Source organism: Mauremys reevesii, linkage group 20 (genome assembly GCF_016161935.1).
Source record: "Mauremys reevesii isolate NIE-2019 linkage group 20, ASM1616193v1, whole genome shotgun sequence".
Lineage (NCBI taxonomy): Eukaryota > Metazoa > Chordata > Testudines > Geoemydidae > Mauremys > Mauremys reevesii.
This window is the reverse complement of record NC_052642.1, coordinates 19,114,935-19,136,720: the sequence shown is the minus strand read 5'-3', so window position 1 is coordinate 19,136,720 and position 21,786 is coordinate 19,114,935. Positions and strand designations below refer to the sequence as shown.

Sequence of the window (21,786 nt, the reverse complement as noted above, 5' to 3'; positions counted from 1 at the left end):
GTGGAAACCTCAGGAGAGACAGGAGCAAGCCCACATCAGAAGTGCAAAGCAGAGCGCACGCGCGCGCGCACACACACACACACACACACAGCTTCGCCTGGGCGGGAGCAGGGCAGGAGTTGCACAGATTAAAAAGTCATAGATGTGGCGCGGCGGGAGGGGGGGGGATATTACGTGTAGATGCGCCGTAGGCATCTACAAGCGGGCGTGTGCCCGTGTGTTTTTTTGTGTGTGCATCGAGAGGGCGGTGTGCGCACACATCTGTGCCAAGATAGTGCGTGTGCATATACGCCTGTGTGTGCTAGCAAGTTGTGCGTGTGCGCGTGATGTGTGTACAATGAGAGAGCAATCTGAAAGCGACCCTGCCCCCCCCCCCATACAATGCTGTATTGATTTAACGTGCCTTGCAAAGGGCGTGCTGGCTCCGTGCTGTAAAAGTGGCTTTTGACTAGCAGTTCAACGCCCGGACTCTTCTTTGCAAGCCCCTAATTTTATAAGAAGTAGAGGGCGGGGGGGGGGGGAGAGAAACTCTATCACTCCAGCCCTACGCCAGATACTGGACACTGAATCTAGGTGGGGCCCACCACCGCGAGCGGTGCAGGCCAATCGATGCAGCTGCGAAAGGCTGCTGAACTTAGCAGACCGCGAAGGGCGTCAGAGCAGGCAACTGCGAGGCACCGGGAGGCTTGAACTGTTTGGGGGCGGCCGCGCGGCGCATCGCCGTTTTAAATCCCTGGCAGGCGGCGTTCAGCAGGGGATGGAGCTCCAGAATCCCACGCCAAAAGCCGCGGGGTGAGTGATGACCAGCCTGGACCGCGGCATCGCGTTCAGCGCTTCCCCGCTGCACCGGGGGGTTGTTTTGCAACTCACTGAGTTTTCTGGGGAAGTGACACTGGGGGGGGGTCGCTGCTTTGTGCCCGGGGATGGGGCTGATGAGGATCAAACTTTGAAGGGGACCCAGGCAGTCACCCCTCTGTTCTGGGGGAGTCAGCCAGGCGGGAGGAGGCGGGGTTGCGTTTTCTCAGTGGGAGCGATCTCAAGGCGCCGTCCGCTGTTTCTCCTTGAGATGGGGGGGGGGGAGAGGATGGCAAAGCCTCCAGCGGGAGAGGGTTTGATAACAGGGGGAATTTAGGGTGCTGCAGGGAGACAATGACAGTCCCTTAAAAAAATTCCGCAGCCTGCTGACTGCTGAGTTTTACCCAGGATTTTAACTAATCCCCTGACAAGTTATTCATCAGCTTTGCGCGTTAAAAAGCCCCCCCCCCGGTCTGCATGCTTCAAGGTTGGCTCTTCCCTCCCCGGGAAGACTGATCCGGAGGGTTGTTTACTGGGCGCCTAGATGCAGATAATCTTGAAGGAAAATCCTGAGTCTGTTTGCAAAGGGATTATGGCCGGGCACCCCCCCTCCCTTCCCCTTGATAGATAGTCTGCTAGAGGGTGTCACCCGGAGGGGTTAAAGGCGCAGGAGCCATTGTTTGGGGGTGGGGAGGGTGTGTGTGTGTCCCTTTTAAGAGGTCCATTTGGAGATCTGTTCTGATTAACCGGGGGCTGCGTTTGCTGAAGAGGGGCTTGGCGCCAGGCGGCTGAGACTCCACAATAAAGACCCGTCTCTTGTCACTTCATATTTACCCAAAAATCTTCAAACAGCGCCCTGCAATCCTCCCAAGGCTCCTGCCCCTGCCGCCGGATCGTCGGCCCAGACGCTTCCCTGGGAGATCGGGGAGGGGGCGCCGGGAGATCGCCCCTCCCACCCCAAGGAACTGTCCCAAGCCCCCAATAATCCTGATGAACGCAGGGCAAATGCCGGTCCCCTCCCTCCTCCTCCAGAGAAATGCCTCTCCCCTTCCCCTCCCCTGCACGCCTCGGGCTGGTGAATAGAAGCGTGTGACCCCTAGATGGCCGCCAAGGCAGCCTGTGAGTGCCCCTGCGCGGGGAGAGCCCGGAGGGGGAGCGAGATTCCGCCTGAGCCCGGGGCTGTTCCCAGCTCCAGCTTTCTACGCCGTTCCTCCGCGGCGCGCAGCAAAGCGCAGGCAGGCTAGAGGGAGCGTCCTCCAGCCGCGGCAAGCTGGGATCGCTGCAGACTGGAGGGGAGAGCTGGGTCCGTCTCACTCGCCTGGTGCGCCGTGAAACAGATCTGGCCCTCCGGAGCAAGGGCTGGCCCCGCTGTCCTTAAGGCGCGGTGCGTGTGAGGAACACGCAGGGGACCGGGCACCCGCCCGTCCACACGGTCATGCCTGGCTCTGCATCATCCAGAGACCCCGGGCCGGCTGCAACCTCTGGCCCGCGGCGAACCTAGGCCCTTACTCTGCCCTGTCTGCCCCCCGGGATCCCTGTCACTCCCCTGTACGCTTGTGCAAGCAACCCCCCTTCCTCCCTTCAGGGCTGGGGGCGAATTCACTGCTGCGCCTGCTGGGGGGCTGATCCTGGTCTGTTCTCCCTTAGCCAGCCAGGTGAGGACACAGGCGTGGGGCTGATGGCGAGCTGGAGCAGCAGGAACCTAAAGCCAAGCAAGGGTCAGCTCCCCGCTTGCCCCCCGGTGGTTGTTCCATGTTGCTGGGTTGCCGAGGGCAGCCCCTGGCTGGCGCCACAGGGGAAACCGAATCAAAGCCCCGCACTTGTTATCCAGGACACTTCACAACGTGCCATTGTCCTGCGGCAGGTTCGCCTCTTGCCATTGTCCAGGGTGGTTTTATCGCTCCCTTCCTTGCTGCTTGATGGGGGAGGATAAGAGCCCAGCCTGGCCCAGATTGGCTGGTTGCCCCTTACCAAATCCAACCCCACACCCTGGGTCTTGCGCCCTGCTGCTGAGGCCCGGAAGGAGCTGGAGCAGGGAGCGCTCGGAGGGGTGCGGGGGGTCACTGGAACTCACCAGAGCGCAGGTGATTGTTAAAGCACCAGGGGAAGGTGTTAGGATGTGGGGGGGGGGGGGGGTCGGGACGTGTTGACATTTAGACACAATTTGGACTTTGGATTTTCGCCTCTGCGGAAATGTGCTGACGGCAGCGGCATTCGAGTCCAAACAAAACGGAGCTTTTGCCGCAAAGCAAAACCGGTGCGTTTTAGTCCCGGGGGCTTTGCAAACAGCCCGACGGGCAGCTCTGGTGCTGAACGTCCTGGCGACTTTCACATCTTGTCTGAAGGAGCAAAACGCAAACTTCGACTCTGGCTGATAATAAACGCAGCTGTTGTGAATTAATGCCGACCCCTTTACAAAGCAGCTACCGTGCAATAAATAAATCATCTGAATCATCCCTGAAAATCCTACAGAGGATTGTTTTGGGGAGCCATCCATGTATATTCTTCTCTGCTGCCTGAAAGAGTTCAGGGGCGGTTGCATGCCGCAGTTAAGAGGAGGTGATGACTGTAAACTGCTTCGCCTACAAACACAAACGAAAGGCCCGTCCTCTCGCTGAAATTCGGCGTGACAATAATATTTCGCACTGGGTGTCTTGAGGACATTAACTCGAATCAATCCGGGATCCTTTCTCACGGGAACCCGAGTGTCCTGGCCTTGTGAAGCCCAGGCTGGACATGCAACCTGCAACAAGGCAGCCTCAGATCGAGAAAAAAATCACAGCTCCTCCCGGTGTCACCCAGAACAATTTACTCCGTATTTTTAATTACCTCTAGCTGGGGGCGGGGGAAGTGTTAGAAAAATCTATTTGCAACAACACTTCTAAGTTTTCCAGAAAGCAGGCTGCTCCGATTCTTTACAGTCTCCTAATTCGTTTGAACAGGATACATAATAAAATAATAATAATTAATAATAATTCATCTCTCCTCTTGCGCCCACTCCAGCACCACCACCATATCCAAGCCGTGCTTGGATATATGTTATATAATTACAGATGAGGAACCAGGCAAAGAAAGAGGGGGATGTATATACCTACACGGTGCCTAAACAGATTCAGATCTTGTTTGATCAAAAATACCTTTCTCCTTATTCACCTAGGCAGCCGTAATTAACAATCACCGTATTCATTAAATCTGTTAATACAGCCGTCCTCCTCTTAGACCCAGAGTTACTCATTCCCTTTTTATTCCTATAAAAATTCGATTGCATGACTGACTTTGTTAGCTGCTAAAATCCCACACACAAAAGGGGGGGGGTTATATTCGGCATTTCCCTTCTGTGATGGATCAAACGGCAGGGCTACCTGTACAGCACAGGACAGAGCAGTAGGAATTGCTGACCTTGCTAAATGTAAACGGAGAGAGAAAAACTCTTCTGAAAATAATTTGTAAAAAATCAGCGTGAATACAAAGACTGAAGCCATGCAAATGCGAATCCTAAAGACAGTGGAACTACTGAGATGTGTGTGTGTGTTGGGGGGTGTTGTAAGGCACTTGAGATTCCCTTTACAAAAATTACAAAAAATCTCCCCCCTGGTGATTGTGTGAGATTTTTGGCCTACTTGATTTTATAATAATTACGGCCTTCTACTAACTGTAGAGAGGTGAGGTTGTGAAAGTGTACGTGGAGGAGTCCTTCATCGTACATAGGACACCCCCACGTGGGATGGGGCTAATGGAGCACTGTAGGGGGGTTACATGTCTAGGATCACACCGCACGAAGTTCAGTCGGAAGCCAGGGGAAAGATTTGGAGTCTCTCTGCTCCACAAATACGCAAGAACATTCTTCTTTTTGTCCTCTGCGTTTTGATCGAATCATTTCTCTGCCATTTCCTTCTCCTGTAACCTCCTGGGACTAGCTCTCTTTTTAATGATGACTTATCTTAGATAAATAGAGACGATTTCCTAACAGTAACCCCTATCCTCGAGGTGAAACAGTGGTAAGGGGGGGGGAGATCAGGAGGGGAAAAGGGCCACTTACAGTTGTTTACAAGGCCTGGGTTTCTTTGCACGTCTTCTGTTTGTAGTTCCCCCCTCTCCTGCTTAGCCTTGGGCTTTACCATCAGGACTGCAGATCGGGGCGCTAAAAGGTGACACTTTATGAAACATGAAACAGACTCCCCGCATTAAGGGAGGCGTAGCTTAGATCACCAACCGCTGTGGGTTCATTTCAAAGAGGAGAAGCCAGGGAGGAAGAGGAGAAAGACTCGGTCATCACAATAGATTACTGCTATCAATATAAAACGACATGTTGAGCTTCCACACAGTGTGTCTGCTGGAAAACCCGCTGCCTGAATCCCAGGGTGTGAGTCTTGCAACAGAGTCTTTTAAGGAGATTCCTCCCCGGTGCCCCCAGTTAGCCGGGACAAAGCTCCCCTCCCGAAAAAGTTTAAGCAAACATCTAAACTTCCAACCGAATTTCCCATTCCATTTTCTCTCTGCCCCGCTTTCATCTTTGCCCATCTCCGCTCCTCGCCCCCTTTCTATTTTTAGCTTGTAGACTTAGGCCCTGGCGCCAGGCCGTTTAAGACCTGTCAAAGTCCTTCATATTTCCCTCATGTCACATGGACCCTTCGCTCGCTCCCCCTCTTCACGCAAAGCCGGTCATTTGGATCTGGGAGTTCGTGAGCGAATGCAATTTGCTCTTCTCCACGGCTGTGTTGTCTGTGTGACCTCAGTCAGCAGGGCTGCTGGTGTCCTGTCCTGTGCACTTAGACAAATTGCGAGTGATTGATGAAAAATAACAATTCTCACAAGCAGCAACTCCCCTCTCCCCTTCCCTCCTCTCGGCCTCAGCCCGGGCTCGGTAGGAAATGAACACACTCAGCTCGGAGCAGAACACAAATGCCCGCCACAGGTTGAAACAAACAAACGGGAGAGAGAGGTAGGTCCCGTCACTACCCCCATCTACGCTGTTTGTTTGTTTCAACCTGCGGTGGGCATGTCTCCAGCCTCTCTAAAGGAGAGAGAGGCACAGGCAGCCATTTAATTATTGTTGAGAGAGAGAGAAAAATCAGTGTTCAGGAAAGGGGGTTTTAAAGGGAAATTGGCAGCTTTGCTCTCCCCAAATATCCCAGCAGCCTCACGGAGACAGAAATCAGAAATCTAGCCTCATGGCTGGAGGGGTGAAAACATCATCTACGTTGTATCTGTTCTCCAGGACAAAGAAACCCAACGTGTAACGACCTCAGCTAGAGGCATGTGATATAAGGGGCCAATATTTCAGACCGCCGGGGGGCCTAACCTGAGATGTCAGCAATAATCGATCTGAACTTTCACTGGGAGGGGGGGGGTCTCCTACCCCTTACCAAAAAAACAGACTGGACGGTGGTGTCCTTCCCGTATTGGCTCAGGCTGCAGAGACCTGCCCTTTCTGCCTGGATTGCAGAATCAGGCAGAAAACAGATAAGGTGGAGACAGCTGAGGGATTGCCATGGCTAATTTTAAGATAAATCTGGGTGCCATCAGCGCCTGAGCTGAAAATTGAGCTTCTGCTGACACTTCGCCCTAAGGGAAGGGCCATGTCAACCCTCCAAAAGCAGAGGGGGGGGGAGTACAAGGAGGGAAACTCAGAGCCAGGGAGTGGGGTGATTTTGAAGGCAGCTGTGATGAGTGAGAGCCGGCCAGACTCAGACCGAGTTCTTCCTCGCCTGGCTTGGGGCGGGGGGCGAGAAAGAGTCAGGTGGGAGTGGGCTTGAAATACACGCCTGCCCCCACCGCACCACCCCGCTCACTAGCACCCCAGGAGCTCAGGAGACGCTGCAGGGAAGTGTTGTTAGTTTGCCCGGGGCGCTGGTTGGGGAGCCGCGGCTGCTCAGGAGCAAGCAAGAGCGACTTTCTGTCCGGCCGGAGTGACTCCTGCTTTCTGCTCTGCAGCCTGCGGCGGGGCCGTGAGAAAAGAGGAGCACGTGGGATTCACCCTAAGGGGCGGCCCCCAAAAGGAACCAGGGAAGAAAAGGGGAACGATTTGGCAACGGCCAACAGGTGCGCAGAGTTACCTCCCCCCGGCTGGGTCTATAGCCCCCCCCCCAGAGAACACACGGCCTGGAGCCCGCGTGGGGAGGGCACTGTCCGCCCAGCAGATAAATGTTCGATTGTCCCGTCAAATAAAACTGTAAAAATCACCGTCCGGCTCTTTGTGCGGTTGCTCCACCTCGCGCTTGCTTTTCGGTGGGATTTGAATGACACCGGGCCACTCCCTAAAATACTGGGAGATATTTCATCTGGCAAACTGTCCGCGAAAAGGTACATCGGAAACACATTGGGAATGAACTGTAAATTGAGCCTATACGCCTAACATAGATATATGTGTGTGTGTCTCTGTGTGTGTGTATATCAATGTACCCTCTGTACAGGTGTGTGTATGATCATTGAGGAAATAGAATTTTCTCTATTTTATCTATACACACACACACTAATTATACTCCTAATATATGCCTAATTTATATACATTGAGCCTATATAAATTGAGCCTATACTCCTAACAAACACACACACACACACACATATATATAGACTCAATATATATAAATTAGGCATATATTAGGAGTATAATTAGTGTGTGTGTGTGTGTGTATAGAGAAAATAGAGAAAATTCTATTTCCTCAATGATCATACACACACGTACAGAGGTAGATTGATATAGACACACACAGAGGTAGAGAGATTTATACATATACACACGCAGACCTACAGAGGTAGAGAGATCTACTTCTAGCTAGATTCGAATTTAATCGATATTAATCGATACATCTCAGTTCCAGGGCTGTTATTACCCAAGATGCCCTCCGGGTAAATACACAGGGCCCAACCCCCCCGCCATGTGTATGTCATTTTGTTATTTTGAGGCGATAATTCCATAGAAGTGACAACAGAGGTTTCGCCCTGTGGCTTCGCTTCGCCAAAAGCCAAGCCGCGAACCGTGGCAGGTGAGGAAAGAGCCGCCCCCGGAGCTGCCGTGGAGAAGACACGTGCGCCCCAAGAGAGCGACCAGCTTAGAAACCTCATTTCTCTGCCACCTCGGTCAGGGAGAGTGACACGAAATGGGTCACTTGAGTCAATGCTGTCCTAGAGCCCAACCGCTTAGACTAGAGAGTCTCGAGAATCAATGCGCTGTGCGCCCCTGGGGTCCCGCTAGCAAAGCTGCCATGCGCCGCATTCAGCTCCGGCCGGGCAATTACCCACCCTGGTCCCGGCGCCGTCCCCTGCCTGTTGCCCCATTCCCTGGGTGCAAACCCCTCCTGCTCAGGGAAGCGCTGCCGTGCTTGGCCCTGCTTGGAGACAGGACAGGTCTGAGCAGCATTTCCTGCTGCAGCGATTAACGTAGCCCCTTGCTCACTCCGGCTGCCGCGAACTTTTATGATTCAGTATGAAACATGTCTAATATTTTATTCATCGCCTTTGTCTCTGTCTCCCTCTGAACACTGTACTGCTGCTTTTCAACAATCGGCTTAATAACCTGAGATGCAGCAGCCTCCCTAGTTTCTGCCTAGCAGATGGGCTTGCCACTGGATTTGTCACTTCTTTGCAACATATGTTATTTTATACGCGCGCACGCCGCGGAAAGCACTCGCAGTATTTGACAAGAGCCAGGCAACCCGCTCCATGCAGGAGAAATGTCTATTTCCTCAAGGATCACGCCCCTGAATGGCCAGGGTTGGTTGTAAAGCTGATTGTCTCTACACAACGCGCCTTTCAGCTTGGCCATGGCCAGGATTTTACCGGGCACAAGTTGTTACCCTCCCACCCCCAGCCCGGGGCCCCGAGTGTTCTGGAAGTCAGCTGGCGGGGGGGAGCAGAGATACATCAGGGAAGGCAAACGGGTCGGACAAACCACTCCAGAAGATGCTGTCAAGGCAAATGTAATGGGGACCAGAGAAGCTGGGCGAGTGGCCTATAGATTTGGGGTTTTTTTCTCCCTCAAGAGGTGACAACAGTGCTTGTAACTCGGATCAGATTTAGATCCAGGGAAGACTGAGTGTGGCCAGTGTCCGTGAGAACCACCCTGGCAATATATCCCTATCTACACACACACGCTTTACAGCCAGGCTGCAAAATCCCAGACACGGGGGTTCACCCTCACCCTTATTCTTGTCTTTTTACGTGTTCCAAGAACTGCCCCCTTCCCCCTGGGCCGCCTCACTTCCCTGCAGCGCCTGGCCTGGCAAACGCCCTCCCCTCCCACCCCTGCCGAGGCGACGGAGCTGGAAATCCAATTACCACCCTCACATTCCAGTTTCACTCCGGCCTCCCGAGCGCTCCCTGTCTCCTGCCCCGGCCGCTTCTCCTGTCGCCTGTCAGGCTGGGGCTCTGGGCCTTCGACCGGCAGGGACCCCACCCCCAGCAATCAAGGCAAGATCCTGGAAGGGCGATTCCTCATCCCTAAGGGGCGGGTATTTAAACAGCAGCACCGGCTATTTGCTCCCCACCAGAACCTCCCCCCCCCACACGCCCCAGCGTTTGCAGGTGGACTGGAAGAGATTCCTGCTCATTCCAGGGTCCTTTCTACAGCCCAGCGCTGAGCAACCTGGGGTTTCAAGCATGCACATACTAGAGTGAACTATGCACTTTTGAGACGTACGCATCCCCCCCGCTTTGCTTACAGCCATGAACCTATTGTCTTTATTTTCCCTTTAGCGTTTAACTCTATTTGATGTCAGTTACGCCCTAAGAGAAATCCAGAATCGCCGTTGTTTGACACACCTTAGATACGAACCCATGTGCTTTTAGAATCGTATCCACGCCCAGTTAGCAGCCGGAGATTTCACACGGACCTACCTCGCGATCTGTTTTAGGGCCACATGTAAAATTGACCCGTCCACCTTCTCTTAGCGGCCGGGTTCATCTTTTCAGGAAGACCTGGGAGGAATCCCTTTAAAGTGCCCCACGTTTTTAATCCGGCGTCCGTTTTAATCACGACCATTTCCCACCACGTTTTTTCAGATTGTTTAGATTTCTCTCCGCCTTTACGGAAAATATTTCCAGTAATCCAGATTTCTGGAAAATAACAACAGGCGGGGAGACAGAGACACAAACTCTACTCCTCTTTATTTATCCAGAGTGGAGCAACGTATAAACACAGCGTCCAGACTGTTTGTCAGGAAAAGTTGCATGTAAACCTATTCCTTTGGCGCTTATCCCCCGGGACAACAAAGCCTTGGAGCCTCACATGTGCGGTGCAGTATTGTTGGCATTGTCAGCCCGCATTTCGGGCACCACGATGCGCGATTTCTACATCACGTCTGGCTTAGCTTGGACTTTAAGTAACAATGACTACTGACAGGCTCGCATGGTAGGGCTCGAAATCCTGCCAGGAGAGCTGCGAGAGCCTGCAAAAGGGCAGGAGAGGAGAGGGAGGCAGAGCCAGCAGCATTCAGAGCTGGGCACCAACGTTTGACCCTCTGGAGGGAAGTTCTCTACCATTCCTGGAGGGGGGAATGTCACCAAGAAACACTGGCTTAGTAACCAGGCTACGCTAGGGTGTTATAAGGCGGTGAGGGCTGCGAGGGTGGGAGTGAAAGGGAAGACCCCTCCCCAGTCACACGGTGTGTACAAAACTCAGACCAGCCTTGACTACAGCCACGCACATTCTGTGGATTCCTTCTGGCCTGAAGCGCGCGTGTGAGGCGGTGTGTATCCAGATCTGGCCGTGTAGACAGACTGGATGTAATGGTGAGTCAGGGGAGATATTTTTTTTCCACCCTGTACAAAGCCCTTCCCCCCCCCTTTTACCGCCACTATTTTCTAACGCTTTGATCATTGAGCTCTGACCTTGTTCTCAACAGTCCAGCAGGTTGATTGATTTTCAATTACAAAAGTCTTCACTGAGTTGGGACGAAATTAACCCTTTTTAGTGTGTGTCTCCCCTCTCTCCCCCCCGGGACTCCAGCTCCGGGACTTCATTAACCCTTGCTGCGTTCACACTTCAGAAACTAGACTGACGTATAAAAGCCAAATCGATCTATTCCCCACTGTCGGTCAGACACCCGGCCCTCAGCCACACACCCTGCTCTGGCTCCTGTTCCGTTTCCTTAAAAGGACAGACACGGATTTCCAGTGGCAGCTTTTTCGAAATGCTCCGAAGGCTCGGGGCTGGGGGACCAGCCCTGTGCGAAACAGGAGCTGGTATTTAAAAATCGTTTCAATCCCAGTGTTTAAAAATTCCATTTGAAAAAGTATGTCAGAGCCCAGTACACGGGGCTATGCAGCATAATCAGACAAGGGATAATGGCATTACCCCTCACTTCATTATTCTAATGGGATCTGGGCAAAACTCAGGCAGTAACCTCGCCCTAAATCATACACGTGTGTATCTATCCGCATATACCCTATGCTCACATCTAATTCAAGTATAGGTGTATACGGGGTCGTTTGTACACGCCTATCGCAGTGTGTATTATGTATATTTTGCAGAGACACCAGACCTGCACAGAAACAGCATTCGGAGCCCATTTGAAAACATTCAGTTTCACCCTCTTTTCTTCCATTGACACCAGCTCCTCTCAATGTATTTACACACTGACATAAACACGATTTTGCTGACGCTAACGATTACCAAGATTTTGTTGGAGGGTGGGGGGAGTGGAGTCATTTGGGGAGTCTGATGGTGTGTTTTGGATAAATGTTTAGACATCGGTTCCTTAGCAACGGCACCGGTTTGCGACACCCATCCATCACACACACACACAAATCCAAACATGCAACTTACTTGTGCGTGTAAGTTACAATAAACAGAAAACGCCCGCTGGCTTCCAACAAAATAGGAGTGAGAAAAGAACCACTGGATCTAAATTATTTTATACGCGAGAACAGCCCAATGGTACATGTCACCCTTTAGCCAGTCTGTCTGCGTGTGCACCCCTCTACACCCATAGCCAGGGACGGCGCCAGGTAGACTGAGATGTGTATGTAGAGTTCTCAGACACAGATGGCTCGATAGGCGTTCATCAATATAGCAACATACATAAACGAAGCTATATCTAATAGATACAGCTCTTGAGATATAGGTAGACCTGAATACATAGACCCCTAGACTTTTCTCAACGGTGTGTCTCGTCTGGGTCTAATAACCCGCTCATTGCTAGCATGCCTTTCTTTTCGAAGTAACCTGCAGATTATTGTCTCAAGAGTTGTTCCTGTGAACCGCTGGGTTTTGAGTGGGGAAAAAGCCCGTCCTGGGGGAAAGGGGACACAGAATTGAGCTACAATCTAGTGCCAGAACCACTAAAGCCAGAGCTTGTATTTGTTAGCTCCGCGTTTAAATAAAAGAGATTAACAAACGGTGCTATTTGCTAAAATCATGCTGTCGGGCGCTCCCCCCTCCCCTCTTTTTCGGGATTAAAAGTGAGGATTTGAGACAGTAAAACAGTCTGACCGGGATCGTTACAATAACAGCAGGGACCCCCCGCCCCCGCACACACACACACACACACACTATCATGTCAGCCCGACAGCTCGCTAGAAATGAATGGGAAGCATCAGGCGAGGAGACTGAACAAGCAGTGAAGTTTCTGAAAGCATCTTTTGGATGTGATCAAATTCATGAATGACCGGGGAAGGGGGAGGGGGATCTTGTTTTGAGCGAAATGAAACGAGAAACAAAAAAACAACCATTCCCAGCATTTCTTGCAACACACACATGCGATCGCTGGCCAGGGAGCAGCCGCTGGATGCTCGGCTGCCCGAGATCAATTCCCTTCATTATTCGTTTGTAAAAGACCCCCTGAAAACTGGTGCCTACAGATACAGACCCCCTACCCCGCCCTTTAAACACCTGTCCTCTGACGCCGAGACCAAACCCCCGCAGAGTGCCTGGTGCAAACCCCCCGTGTCTCACCTCCCCACCGGACACGGGCCGCTCACACAGATCCCCCCCGTGTGCCGGGTCTCTAACACCCCGGCCGGGCATCTGCAGAGCCAGCGAGTGCGGCCTCCCGCCCTGCTCCTCCTAATCAGGACAATATGGACCTGGCACATTTGAACTCTCCCCTTTCTCTAATTCGGATGGTGGGGAGAAGCAGTTCCAGATGGGCAGGCTGCTCCCACGGCGAATAAAGAAGTAGGTAGACTGGATCCCGGGGTGATTACTGACTCCCGGGGTCAGTTTGCTGGCTGGCTGTTCAGTCACCGTCTTTCCCTATTTCTGGGGTATGCCCGCCCCCCTTTTTTCCTTTCTCCAGCAGAATGAAAGGAGCCGTGTAAACCCAAAAGCACCACCGTGCCCCAGCGGAGGATACGCGCCACAGGTGATTGAAACTAGTTGAAAGGGAAAATACGGAGCCACAGGAAAACTCGTAGCGAGCTATTTGTGTCTGTCTGTTTGACTAGTCTGGGAGCGGGGATGGAGGGGTAGAGCTGGCTACTCGATGCAGGAACAGGGCACCGAGAAACCACCTGCATCTGCCGGGTTTAGCAGACCTCGCAGAGAGGCATCCGGCCAGCTTTGTGCAAGGGACTTCTCAGGAGCCCGAGACTGGGCTGGAGAGGTTGCAACACAAAAAAGCAGCTCAGGAGGGCTGTGTGGGGGAAATGGCTCTCGGCCGGTTGAAATGTACCCTTCGGCGGAGAAGTACCAGCGAGTCACTTCTGCCTCCGTTGATTTCAGAGTTTAAATCCGATTCTAGCGGAGACGGAAGGCGAGCACCTGGATGTAAGGGGGATAGATCCGAAATTCGGATTCCCGGGGCTAACCAATGAATTCGGTTCAGTTCTGAAGCTCACCAGTTCCGTAACGATTTCGTTAGGCGAGTCTTTCAGCGGATCGCCTCCTTCTGTGAATTGATCGGGAACAGTTTACATGCCACTTGGGTTGCTTTGTTGTCAGAGGTCAGCGAAAGCACCCTGCTCCCTGACCGGCTAAGCGCACACAATTCGCTTTCCATTTGATTTCCACCAATAATCGTGTCAGCAAACTAGATGCTGGGAATGGCCGGGGGGGAGGAGGTGCGCAGACCCTGCCGCGCTGAAATCGTTTTCCAAACGGGCACACATCGGATTTTGTGGCCCAACTTTAATAATGGTTAATATGGGAATTTGAAAAGCGCCAGGAAAATACCGGGCAACTTTCTCTGTGTCCGTTGCCGGGTTTTTAGTTTGGGTTTCACTCCAGCTCCTTTTGCATTCGCTTCCCACAAGGATTTCCTCGCCCGGGTGTGTTTGCCCCACGCATCCAACCCGGGAACAGAAGTCCCCCGTATGGCACCTGTGGCCAAGCAAAGCCGCGTATCAAACACTCGCGAAGAGCCCGCGATCAAACCATACAACAATCCGAATTTCAAACCACAAATCCACGGGAGGAAATACTGACCCGCTCCTAGAGACCGTGTGAGCAGGACAAGGGGCTTAATTCAGTGTGAATTACCTGAGCTCAGGGAAATGACCCCCCCCTCTACAAACCAGGCTTCAGGGATAGCCGCGCCCCCACGGCAAAGAGAGGGCGCAAACTTGGCGGATCTAAAAGCCAAGGGGAGAGACCCGCTCCGCATCATGGCGCTGCAGTGTGAACGCAGGGCGACACCGCTGCCAGCAATGCGCTGGGCTGGCCTGCAGAGCGTGTGCAGGGGACGGAGACTCCGAGGCCAATCCAATCCCAGTCCCAGGTCGGAGACTACAGGAGTGCCCTCCATGTGCCCATCCCAAGTCCAGTTATCGCCCAGTTCACCGATAAACTCTGGCTCCAGAATGCAAATGGCTAATTGCTGCTCCAGGCACAGCTAGACAAGTGCTCTCTGGCCTCCTGCAGGGGCCTGTTCCATGCACCCCCATACCAAGGAGTGTGTTAAACAAGCTACTCGGGCTGCAAGGGGAGCCAGGGTTTGCCAGCTGTCCTGCCCCACCACTCCCAAGCTCAAGGTTTCCTTTCCTCCCTCCTTTAGGCTCAGACTCCCTCCTCCCTGCTCAGAGGGGCGAGGGTAACAGAGGGAGCAAGGCAGTGCTTAATTGGTGCCAGGGCTTGCATTTTTACACCGCTTCTTGCAAATGCCAGCGCTCCCCCGGTTTGGCATTTCATCCTGAGGTCTTGCAATCCAAAATGCCACTAATCTAGAGCTGGGATAAAGGCCCCCTTCCATCTCCCAGTAGCGGCTGTTGTTTGGGTTTAAATGCCTACAAACTTCCACTGAGATTAGGGGCCCATTGTGCCAGGGACTGTCCAAAGGCCTGCTGAGAGACGGCCCCTGCTCTGAACAGCTTACAGGCTGAACAGAGGAAGGACGAGGCCAGGGGAACACAGAGAGGTGAAGTGGCTTGACCAAGATCAGAAACCTGGTCAGTGGCCAAGTCAGCAACTAGAACCCAGGTCTCCCGCCTCCCAGTCCAGTGCACCAGTCATTGGCTCACTCACTACCTTGCTGATCTGTGAACAAACATTGTTTATCTGGAAGAAATGAAACCTGAATTTGAACCATCCCTGATCTGGATTTTGCAAGCAGCTCACCGTGTGTCCTATCGCTGGACAAACAGAAATAAAGATGGTCCCTGCCTGAAAGCAGCTTACATTCTAAACGCCATTCGGAGAGATGGGCCGCTATAGAGGAAGTGGCATATCATCTATAGAATAGTTCATTTGATGTCTTTTGTTAGCTAGCAATTTACATCTGTGCAGCCAGAGTCCTAGCTGTGGGCTAAAAGTTGGACTTGCATGGCAGATAGGCCTTCTGCTGCCTCTCTGCGGGGCGGGGGGGATTTTCACTATACAACTGCTCCGTAGCATTACTACTGCTGCTGTCTGTTTTCTACCAGTGGTGTTTTCAAAAGCACCTACATGACTTAGGTGCACCTCCCGTGGCCTGTCCCAAGTGTTAGTCACAAGAGAAAGCAGGATCTGGGAGCTAAGGGTGAGTGAACCAGGTGCATCGTGTTTCACTGTGTTTTCTTCCCATCTGTGTTTTTTTTTAGCTTCCTTGTTTGTACATGGACCTTCCAGAGAACAAGATTGGCATCAACATTCCCGCTGCACTAAGGAGAACTTTGCTCGACGTATCTCACCTCTCAACGTTTGGTCCTCCTCTGTTGAGCAGCATGGCAAGGTGGCGCTCAGGGTTCATTTCCTTTGGACACCAAAATCCAGGTAAAGCCATACCATGCACTGTGCACAAATCAAGGGCCTGCCTTCCCGCTAGGTCGCTAATCTCTTGGGCACATGGTACTTTAAAACCTGTATCAAAGAAAGAAAAGCTGAAAGGGAAGAAAAGCCAGTGAGCACAATGACCCTCCCCGCTGCTTTCTCTGCACACACTCAGCGCCAGATAGAGATCAACTCATCTCCACAGAGAAAATACAGCCACACACTGTAAAAGGCCACAGTGTCTGCAATTGATTCTGACATGGAATTGGGTCTCACTGGGGTTAAGGGAAACCTTTAAACATTGCACATAGTAAGAGCCCCAGTTTTATAACCAACAATAATTGGCCTCCCTAGTATTCTCTTCCTCTGTGTTGAAAACAAACCCTGCCCTTGGTTCAGTTGGCCTCTCTAGTTACCACTATCTGTCTCATAGTCTTCAACTCTCACCTTAGGACACTACCTATTCAGGAAATCCCTCCTCCATTTGTCTGAGCACTGTCTTGTCTTACAGAGGACCTGATACTGCAAGGATCCCCGATGCCTCTTGAGATGAAGGGGATTGCTTCATTAAAGTGCTGAGAAAAGGCCAGAGTAACGTGACTTGCCTGTTGAGATTCTCTCAGAAGTTCCTCTGCTTTCCTTGGGGCTCCTCACACGTGAACTCCTGAAGAGTCATTCGGCCTCAGCAGCCGTGCGACACCGTGGGCTCTGGGGTCAAAGACATTTCTAGCCCACGAGGCAATAAGGACAATGGGGTTTATTTTCCTCTTTGACGCAGCTTGGAAGCAATGCACATCCCATCTTCTCTGGGCTGGAAGAATTGTTTCACACTAGCAGGTTCAAGCTTCTTTGCTAGCTACGTGGACATCGTTCTAAAAGCTTGACTCTTGTTCAGCCACATGTTACTGGGTGGAATTTTATGGCCTGAATTACTCAGGTCCGATTCGATTATGCTAGTGGTCCTTCCTGGACATAAATGGAGGGATAATGTAATAAATTCTGGCTCATGTTGGTTAACCTCCCCTAAATCGCCACGCACACACATTAAGGTGTAGGCAGTGCAACCTAGCGGTCAGAGCAGGAGTTTGGCCTAGTGGTCAGAGTAGACTCAGCAGGCAGAGCAGACAAGCCAATGGTTGGAGCCAGATGTCAGGACAGAACCAAACAGGATAGCCTGAGTCGTGGTCAGGGGGCAAGCCAGTGGTCAGGACCAGAGGCAGGCAGGGACTAGGCTGGAGCAGAGCAGGCAAATGGGGGAGGATGGGCCAGACGGGAAGCAGGTGTGGTGCAGCTGCAGGCATGGGACACACTGAGCAGCTGTTGCTACAGGGTTTCTATGGTGATCTGTTGGCCCTTTTGACCAACCAGGAAGCACAGTCACTTAGTGCAAGTTTATTGGGCTCAGCCCAGCCTGGAGGTAGCTGAGTTCCTGGCACACATGTTGCAAAAGTGACAATATCATGTGTTCACCTGCTATGATGTCACCAACGCTCATGGCTTTAACACGCGTGTCACAATGGTTCGTCTTTGTCTTGAAGCTCCAGCTCCTGGAATCATGGGGTTAAATGTTCATTAAAAAAATCAAAGCAAGTTTCTAGCTCTCGGGTTTGCGCAGAACAGCTTGAAAATATGACCCAACTGCATCTAAAAGGCTCACAATCTAGCAGGCAAATAAAAAGAACCCATTTAAAAAAAATGCATGAATTTTATGTCAGTCTCATGATTTTAAAGCGTGTGACTTTTGATGTGTATATATTTGGGGTTGGCACTGTTGGCCCAGCCCGACACAAAGCTCACTTGAACATTGTAATGCTAGGAGTAGGAATAATTTAAGGAGCAGTTACATGCTCCAGGCAATTGCATATGTGGGGAAATGACTTTCCCCCTTCATTGGTTAAGCTGCTGGGCTTTCAGCATAAGGGAGTTCCATGTAAACCAAAGTTCAGAGAAGGTTTGTTTAGAAAGGCGAGGGAAGTGAACGAGCAGAAAAGGCTCAGTTTCATCATGATCCAATTCCTTCCATGACTGTGCCATGGAATACCCACAACTTGGGGAGGAAGCAGGATCAAGGCAACCTGTTTTCTGCTATGCATTGCAGGTGCTGCAGTCACCAGTCAGAATCTGGCTCAGAACCTTCAGGCTGCAGCTAAGTCTTGCCAAAGTCATTTCCCACATTGTCTGAAAGTTAATGCGCTCACTTACGTTTTTTTCTTTTTAGCATATTGGCTTAATCCGTCAAATATCAAATATCACGGGAAATACCAAGATTAATGTAATATAACTATTGGCCTTTATATGTTCAGGATCTTTTCCTGGGGTTATTAATGTCTTTGCAAGGGGAATTCAGGGACACAGGCCTTCTCTTGTCAAACGTCTAAGTGGAATTTTCAGAGAAAAGAGAAGCAGGTATTTCAATGATGTCGTACAATGCCTGGATCAAAATTGAAAATACCATTGTCTCATTTGCACATGGTATTCTGGTTATCTTATGACACAACGAGGAAGTAGACACAAGCCAGCATTTTTCACAGGTTACCCATGAGAAGATGGAGGCGAGAGATTAAGTGACTTGCCCCAGGGCAGAGATCTAGGAGCCAGGATCCGAACGCGGGAGTTCCTGGCATGCAGCCCTATGCTCAGCCCTCCCACCACTCTAGCATTCTTTGTCTGTTTTAAAATTGGTTATAGATGCTAAGCAGTGAATCAGCTACTACAATGGGAATGGTGGGCTGTTGGTAAATTGTTTTCATTCTATTTCTAGCAATAGTAACTACCTGATGGAAAGCAGTTAGATACTATACAAAGAAAAAAATATTGTGGTTTGAGCCATTACCAGTTCATGTTTTACGAGTGCTAATTTAAAAAAATAATAATTTCTTCTCCTCTTTATAGATTGGGTTTTAATGTGAGGATATTTAGGTTTTTTTTGTTCAATTGTATTCAGGGCCGGCTCCAGGCACCAGTGAAGGAAACAGGTGCCTGGGGCAGCCAATAGAAAGGGGCGGCACTCCATCCGGTAGTGGGGTGGCACATCAGGGTTATCATCAGCTGATCAAGCGCTTTGCATTAGTCGTCGGCGGCAATTCGGTGGCGGGTCCTTCACTCCGTCTTTTCTTCTTTGGTGGCACTTCGGCGGGAGCTCAATCGCTTTTTTGTTTTGTTTTTTCCTGCCGCTTCAGGAGGTAAAAAAGCTGGAGCCGGCCCTGATTGTATTAATTAGAAATTGATTTCAAATGACTGTTAACCATATAACTGGCCTGTGGCTAGTCTAAGTATTTGTACTTAGGAACATTAAAAGCAACTTCGTTATCATGAAGTGCCTCAGAAAATTCAAAATCTCCTCGCTGATTTATGTGGGCCTTTATTAGTTATTATTGCATGGCACTGGCAGCCAGGGGCCCTGGTTAAGGATCACCCCATTGTGTCAGGTGCTGTACAGACATATAGGCAGAAGACTGCCCCCCAAGAGCCCACAAGCTAGGTTATGAGAAAGTGTAACAGGTGGGTGAGAAAAACAAATGAGGGCATGGGGACAGGGAGCACACGATACCAGTAAAGTAAATTATATTGCATCGTCATTCTGATAGCCATCGTTTATACCATGGGCAACAATAATCATGCACACGCAATAGCCAGATTCGCTGATCTTTCACGCAAAACTAAACTGGAGCTGGAGCTGGAGCTACGAAACATTTTTCATGCAATTTTCTTTTTTTTTTTTTTTTTGGCAAAAAGGGTAATTACAGAGTTGGGTTAACTGAATCCATTTGTGAACTTAGGTCGATTTTGGCAAAGTGTTTCACTTGAAAAAATAAAAATAAAAATTTGGTACTGGTTCACGTGGGCATTTCCAAAATGAAATGTTGCAACTTTTCATTTCAGAAAGATGTATTATGTTGAAATGGCTCTCAAATTGATTTTAAAACCGATTAAAAACATTATAAGACCTTCAAAATTGAAACAAAATGTTTTGTTTAACCCCCAAACTAAATTTTTTCAACTTTTTCATTTTGTTGAATTTTTTTTATTTCAGCTCAACCTGAAACAATTAAAAATAATTTTTTTTGTTTGACCACTGACCCCAAAACCCCCATGTCATTCGCACGGCTCTATTAGTAGCAATAACAGCCCAGGTATCCAGGCTGACTGGTGGGTCAGAACCTTTGGAAGAGAAATGCAGCGGAGATAGTTACGTTTGTTTCCTTTGATGAGAACAAATGGTTATTTGCGGACATTGTTCAGTGGCCTTATCCATTTCCCAAGCTTTCTTTCCATGGCTAATATAACTCCACCCTTTACTATTTGAGGCCTATTGCTTGGCTCTGATTGCTGTTACTTCACTGATTACAAGGGCATGGGCTGTCACTTCTAAGCTATTCTGTGCTTGCAGGACTCAGATAACCCAGGCTCCAGAAGGCTCTCCATGGAGCAAGGTTTATCACTCAGACAAAATTTTCACAGTATGTATCCCCTGTGATGAAAGCTTTACGTTGTCTGCCTGTTAAACCACTGATCTATTACAAGACAGCATGGTATTTTTTTGGTATGAATGACTGTCTTCCTGATGGGTCAAATACGGTCCTGGTCAAAGGGGCACAATTCCCATTAACTTCAATGGGTGTTTTAGCCGCTTAGGCCGAGATTGGATTTGTTCCCCGGTGCCTTGCCATACCCTGATGACATGTAGCTCTAGCTCAAGATTAGAGGTGGCCTTAGGACTTGTATCTGCTATATTGTCTGACTAGGGAAGCCTTTTTTTCACATAAAAAGCTGGATTCTGCAAGGTGCCGAGTGCCTCCTATGCAGTGCTGAGCATTCACAGCTTCCAGTGACTTCAGAGACACTCTGCACCCTGGGCCCAAGGTTTGCCATGGCACATTGCAGGGCAGGCCTTATACTGCGCACGGCTTCCAGCAAAAGTGAGGCCTTCAGCTGCCAGAAGTGGGATGAAAGAGAAGAATTCAGGTCATGAATTCCCTTCCCATCCAGCCCCATTGCCAGGGGAGTTACCACCTTTCATCCCAGTGCGATAACTTCACCCTCTCTTCCCGGAAGAGGACAAGACTGGTCTGACCAATGAGTTACAAGTCTGCATGAGCGCCTAGGCAGTCATTGGTATTGCTTGTGCTGGAAAGTCCACTGGTGATTAAATACACTGGGCCAGATTCTCAGCTGGTGGACCATGCTCCATTGACTTGGAGGAGCTGGTCCTACACTTGCTTGCCTTAGCTCTTAGCTGATTAGATCAGAAGTTCTTCCTGTGCTGTCCGCATCCCTCCTCTCTCTCTCCCTCCAATCTGCAGAGAGGTTTTAGTGTCTTGGTGCAATATGGATTTGACTTTGCTTAGGCTGGACTGTTATCCTCATGTGTTACATGGTTATTAATTAGCAAATGCCCCGGAAAACTTAACCCCAGCCCAACCCTGGTATGGGGCTTCAGTGTATTTCTTGATGGCCATGTGTTCGCATCACAAAATCAACCATTACAAATGGTTTTAGCTGGCACCTGTGTTCACATTCTCAGCAGAGGCGCTAGGGATTAAATGTGCCTTCCAGACTAAACTCCCTAGAGGTGGTCTCTCCAGGACAGGGCTGAGATACATTGTTAAGGAACCAGGGATCAGGGAGCTTGCATCAGTTCTTGCTGTGTTGCACTTGTTCTGTGGCCAGAGGACTCGAGTCTCTTGAGCTGTGGAGTGTATGACTGAATCCAGATAGATCCGCCCCTAAGCCATGACCAAAAGCCCATTGAAGTCAATAGAAGGACTCCCATTGATTTCAATGAGCTTTGGATCCAGCAAGATAAATATTAACTAAATAAGAAACAGTAATAATCTGCTGCGTAGGAACTCTGCCATGTCTGACAGTAT

General features: G+C 50.5%; 1 long non-coding RNA gene across 1 annotated transcript; it reads left to right on the top strand.

Moving 5' to 3' along the window:
- The first annotated feature begins 583 nt into the window (after positions 1-583).
- On the top strand, positions 584-19,663 carry LOC120387272. Its single transcript, XR_005590091.1, has 3 exons — positions 584-792; positions 15,748-15,919; positions 16,428-19,663. It is a non-coding gene; the product is annotated as an uncharacterized LOC120387272 (long non-coding RNA).
- Positions 19,664-21,786: the final 2,123 nt, after the last annotated feature.